Here is a 6,304-nt window from a genome sequence, read left to right as displayed (position 1 = left end):
TTATTTAACTAGGCAAGTCAGTTAAGAACAAATTCTTATTTACAATGACGCCCAATGACAGCCTACCAAAAGGCCTCCTGCAGGGACTAGGGCTGGGATTAAAAATAAAATAAATAAAATATAAATATAGGACAAAACACACATCATGACAAGAGAGACAACACAACACTACATAAAGAGAGACCTAAGACAACAACATAGCAAGGCAGTAACACATGACAACACAGCATGGTAGCAACACAAAATATGTTACAAACATTATTGGGCACAGACAACAGCACAAAGGGCAAGAAGGTAGAGACAACAATAAATCACGCAAAGCAGCCACAACTGTCAGTAAGAGTGTCCATGATTGAGTCTTTGAATGAAGACATTGAGATAAAACTGTCCAGTTTGAGTGTTTGTTGCAGGTCGTTCCAGTCGCTAGCTGCAGCGAACTGAAAAGACGAGCGACCCTTGGATGTGTGTGCTTTGGGGACCTTTAACAGAATGTGACCGGCAGAACAGGTGTTGTATGTGGAGGATGACGGCTGCAGTAGATATCTCAGATAAGGGTGATTGAGGCCTAAGAGGGTTTTATAAATAAGCACCAACCAGTGGGTCTTGTGACGGGTATACAGAGATGACCAGTTTAAAGAGGATTATAGAGTGCAGTGATGTGTCCTATAAGGAGCATTGGTGGCAAATCTGATGGCCGAATGGTAACGAACATCTAGCCGCTCGAGAGCACCCTTACCTGTCGATCTATACCTGTCGATCTATAAATGAATCAGGTTAGTTTGGCAGCTGGAGTAAAAATAGGAGCGATTAAGATAGAGGAAACCAAGTCTAGATTTATCTTCAGCCTGCAGCTTTGATATGTGCTGAGAGAAGGACAGGGTACCATCTAGCCATACTCCCAAGTACTTGTATGAGGTGACTACCTCAAGCTCTAAACCCTCAAAGGGAGTAATCACACCTGTGGGGAGAGGGGCATTCTTCTTACCAAACCACATTACCTTTGTTTTGGGAGTGTTCAGAACAAGGTTAAGGGTAGAGAAAGCCTGTTGGACACTAAGCAAGCTTTGTTGTAGAGCATTTAACACAAAATTTGGGGAGGGGTCAGCTTAGTATAAGACTGTATCATCTGCATATAAATGGATGAGTGAGCTTCCTACTGCCTGAGCTATGTTGTTGATGTAAATTGAGAAAAATGTGGGGCCTATGATCGAGTCTTGGGGTACTCCCTTGGTGAAAGGCAGTGGCTGAGACAGCAGATGTTCTGACTTTATTCACTGCGCTCTTTGAGAGAGGTAGTTAGCAAACCAGGTCAGGGCATGGGAAAAAGAGGGAGAATCATCTGGGATAGTCGCATTAGAAGGAGTGGGAAATGAAGAAATGTTGGAATCCTGTCATCATGATGGTGATTAAAGAGCTCAGCCATGTGCTTCTTGTCAGTAACAACCACATCATCAACATTAAGGGACATGGGCAGCTGTGAGGAGGGTTTATTCTCCAGGTCTTTAACCATTTTCCAGAACTTCTTGGGGTTAGACCCACAGAGAGAGAACTGCTCCTTAAAGTAACTAACTGATGCATCGTTCAGAAATATACATCTTGTTTCCAAAAAAATATATTCTCTAATTTTCAAACTAGTTTTCATTGGGAAGGCAGATATATATATTTTTTACAAAAGTGAAAACAGAATCCTACTCGTTACTCTTTATGCGTGCTTAACCTACATCACTTTTGTTTTGAGCCGACATCGCCGTCGGCCAAAATCGGGCACCTGGCTAGCGCCAGGGAGGCAGCAAGTTTCCAAACCGGATGCAGTCAACGCTAACCCGGTTCGCCCTAGGCATTAATCGAATCCCCTCACTGCTGCGCAGTTGATGATCCCGTCACAGGATTCTGTCGATAGACCGGGGTAGACCGTACTCTTGCTAATGATGCATTCAAGTGCTAGTCGGAACTAGAAAACTATGAAATGTCCAACTTGCTAACTGGTTGTAGTTATACACGTGCCGCGTTCCACCAGTTAGCAATTCGGACACTTCAGAGTTTCCGACGAGTGCGTGAAGGCGGCATAAAACCAGCGTCGCTGTGTTGTCACGTGGGTCGCGTGTCAGTCAGGCTGCTAGGTAGACTGTACTGGAACGTCAGCTGTATGCTATCTTGCCAAAGAGATCGCAAACTCCAATCTGGTGTTGCGAGAAGATGGAAGTGGAATGTGTGTGGTGTTTTCTTAATGCATCCAAAATACTTGTTCAGTTAATCAGTCACCAATCAATCACATACTCGCTGCATAATTAAAAAAAATGCATCAGCAGTTTTCATCGCTGTCCTATGGACGTCATTCCTTTTTTTTATTTTATAAAATATGTGTGTCTCTGGAACATAAACGTAACAGATCTACAGCACACAAAATACATTCTTATATTGTTGTCCCTTGACAAGCAGGCATTGTGGAAATTGATCAGAGACCACTAAGAGGCTGAATAATAGCAACTTTGAAAGCACCACAAGCTCTTGTGGCCAGACAAATGTGCATAATATGTCCCCAAGTCCACAAACCTTGTAAAAGCGAAATAGGATGTGGAGAAATTGCGAATCAACCGGCGCGCCGCCAAGCTCAAACCAAGTGCACCCACTGCAAAATTGTTGCCAGGCAGTAAAAGCGGCTGGATTGATAGGTGTAGAAATTTGACGTCGATACGTTCATTGGACCTTTGTGAAGCTAGCCACAATAACGATTATCTGCAATAGTGGAATTTGCAGTTTGCCTTCAAAATAAAAGTCCCCAATTGAAACATGCAGAAGGATACATATGTGGAATAATGCCATATTTGGACTAGATAATTCTAAACATGGTTGGAATGTTGTTACATAACTTAACAATAAATACAATAATTAACTAATTTGACAATAATTCGTTATGAATGTTCAATTACGCATAACAGACTAACTATGGATTTGCCACAGTCAAAGTCCTGCAATAAGACCTACCACGGTAATATTTGTGTAAACTCTTCAGAATTTTAATCTGTGGGTGTCACTGAGTAGGCTGATACACCAGTTCATGGGTGCACACTCTATAGGTAAGGTTGTACAGTGTAATATGAATGTTCAATACGTATAATACAGGTATGCTGATTGTTGGTTAAGATGGCATCTCATGGAGACATAACATGCGCAGTTTGAGCTACTCTCTGAAACTCACTTAATTAAATAATTCCTTTGATGATACAGTGATCAATATATGGTTATAACATCTACAGAAGAGACAGGAATGCCAATGGAGGATGTATCGCTGTTTATATTCAGAGTCATATTCCTGTAAAGCTTAGAGAGGATCTCATGTCAAATGCGGTCGAAGTAATATGACTACAGGTTCACCTACCTCAGCTAAAGCCTATTATTGTGGGAAGTTGCTATAGACCACCAAGGGCTAACAGTCAGTATCTCGATAATATGTGTGAAATGCTTGATAATGTATGTGATATCAACAGAGAGGTATATTTCTCAGTGCCGTAAATATTGACTGGCTTCCATCAAGCTGTCCACTCAAGAAAAAGCTTCAAACTGTAACCAGTGCCTGCAACCTGGTTCAGGTTATCAGTCAACCTACAAAGGTATTTACAAACAGAACAACAACTAAACCATCCACTTGTATTGACCACATCTTTATTAACGCTGCAGAAATCCGCTCTAAAGCAGTATCCACACCCATCGGATGTAGTGAACATAATATAATAGCCATGTCTAGGAAACCCAAGTTCCTAAGACTGGACCTAAAATAGTGTATAAGCAGTCATACAATAGGTTTTGCAATGATTCCTATGTTAAAGATGTGAAAAATATTTGTTGGTCTGATGTGTGTAATGAGGAACATCCTGACGCTGCACTTAAAGCATTTATGAAATTGCTTCTTCCGGTTACTGACAGCCATAAAGAAACTGACTGTTAAAACTGTATGGCTGAGAGAGATGAGGCTAGGGAATGGAAAATAAGTCTGGCAACACAGCAGATTGGCAAACACACAGTAAATTGACAAATCAAGTAACTAAACAAAAATAAGAAAAAACTATACTATGGAACAAAGATACATGATATAAAGAATGATAAAACGCTCTGGAGTCCCTAAAATTACATTTTAGGCAGAAAAATTATTGCTATCTGTAAATAAGGACAAACCACCTCGATGGTAAATTACTGAGGTTGGTAGCGGAGTACATTGCGACTCCTATTTGGCACATCTTCAATCTAAGCCTAGAAGACGGAGTGTGCCCACAGGCCTGGAGGGAGGCAAAGGTCAGTCCTCGGCCAAAAAATAGCGAAGGTTTTAGCAATGGTTCAAACAGCAGACCAATCAGCCTAAAACCGGTTCTTAGCAAAGCGTTAGGAAACATTATGTCTGACCAAATACAATGTTATTTTACAGATAACAAATTAACAGACTTTCAGCATGCTTGTAGGGAAGGGCACTCAACATGCTCAGTGATGACACAAATGGCTGAAAGAAATTGATAAGAAGATTGTGGAAGCTGTTTTGTTAGACTTCAGCGCTGCCTTTGATATCATTGATCATAACATATTGCTGAAAACTTAGGTGTTATGGATTAACATCCTCTGCCTTTTAATGGATGGACCGTTATCTATCCAATATAACGCAGACAGTTTTCTTTAATGGAAGCCACTCTAATGCAAATTTTAGTGTGGCGTACTGCAAGGCAGCTGGCTTGGACCATTATTGTTTTCTGTGATACTAATGAACTTCCACTGAAGTAGAGGCTTGATGAGAGTGACCATACTACCTGTGTCCAACAAGGCGCCTGCATCCTGACTGCCTATTTTGATGGGGTTCTGTGGGGCTGCAGTGGCTTCGTGGGCCCAGCAGGTTGTGATGTACTCAGTGTCTTCTGATCCCTCCTGTCTCAGCCTCCAGTATTTATGCTGCAGTAGTTTATGTGTCGGGGGGCTAGGGTCAGTCTGTTACATCTGGAGTATTCTCTTGTCTTATCCGGTGTCCTGTGTGAATGTAAATATGCTCTCTCTAATTCTCTCTTTCTTTCTTTCTTTCTTTCTCTCGGAGGACCTGAGCCCTAGGACTACCTGGCATGATGACTCCTTGCTGTCCCCAGTCCACCTGGCCATGCTGCTGCTCCAGTTTCAACTGTTCTGCCTGCGGCTACGGAACCCTGACCTGTTCACCGGACGTGCTTGTTGCACCCTCGACAATTACTATGATTATTATTATTTGACCATGCTGGTCATTTACGAACATTTTAACATCTTGACCATGTTCTGTTATAATATCCACCCGGCACAGCCAGAAGAGGACTGGCCACCCCTCATAGCCTGGTTCCTCTCTAGGTTTCTTCCTAGGTTTTTGGCCTTTCTCAGGAGTTTTTCCTAGGGAGTTTTTCCCAGCCACCGTGCTTCTTTCACATGCATTGCTTGCTGTTTGGGGTTTTAGGCTGGGTTTCTGTACAGCACTTTGAGATTTCAGCTGATGTACGAAGGGCTATATAAATAAATTTGATTTGATTTGATTTGATTTACTCGCACCTTCTGGTGGTCTTCTCTGAGGGACTGGCCGTCGGCAGGGACTCGTCATTTCCCAGGCAGCTCCAGGCCAGGTGTCCCTCCTGGCCACAGGTGTAATACCTTCTCTGGTCCACGCTAGCTAGCGGCCGCCGCCTCGGGGATGATCTGGCTTCAGTAATAGGAGGCCATCTTGAAGCAGGGTTCAAATAGGCGTCTCCCTTTCTACCACACGTTAGTTCGGCCTTGAATTCAGGCCTACTGGGCTCTGGCCTACTGATTCGCAACATCTGTACCGAAACCTGGTGATTTTCTAATAAAGGGCGTCCACTGACGGGGGGTTGCTCTGGGCAGCATGGCACTTTTCGGCGGTGGGGAGGCCCCGGATATATTTGTCCATTACCAGTCAATCTATTGCTGATGGCCCATCCCCGTGGTAAGCCAACTTCTAGTTAGTCTAACCAGCTCGGCTATTTGAGGTCTTACGTGGCCATCATAGGCCCAGGAGTGGAACCATTGGGCCCGGGTTGGTAAGTTGTGCCTATAATGGGCCAAGATGGCAGTTTTCAGAGCAGCATAGTTGTCGATGTCCGCCAGTGCCAAGTCGCTACAGGCCCTCTGGGATTCTCCAGTCAGAAAGGGGGCCACTTTGCCAGCCCAGTCCTCCTTGGGCCATCACTCTCTCTGCTGTGAGCTCAAATACTTCTGGATAAGCTTCAATGTCATCTTAAGCAGTTAGCTTGGTGAGGGCCTTGCCTGGTTCTGTCATACGGTCCGGCCG

Source organism: Salmo trutta, chromosome 19, assembly GCF_901001165.1.
Source record: "Salmo trutta chromosome 19, fSalTru1.1, whole genome shotgun sequence".
Taxonomy (NCBI): domain Eukaryota; kingdom Metazoa; phylum Chordata; class Actinopteri; order Salmoniformes; family Salmonidae; genus Salmo; species Salmo trutta.
Note: the sequence above shows the minus strand (reverse complement) of the source record.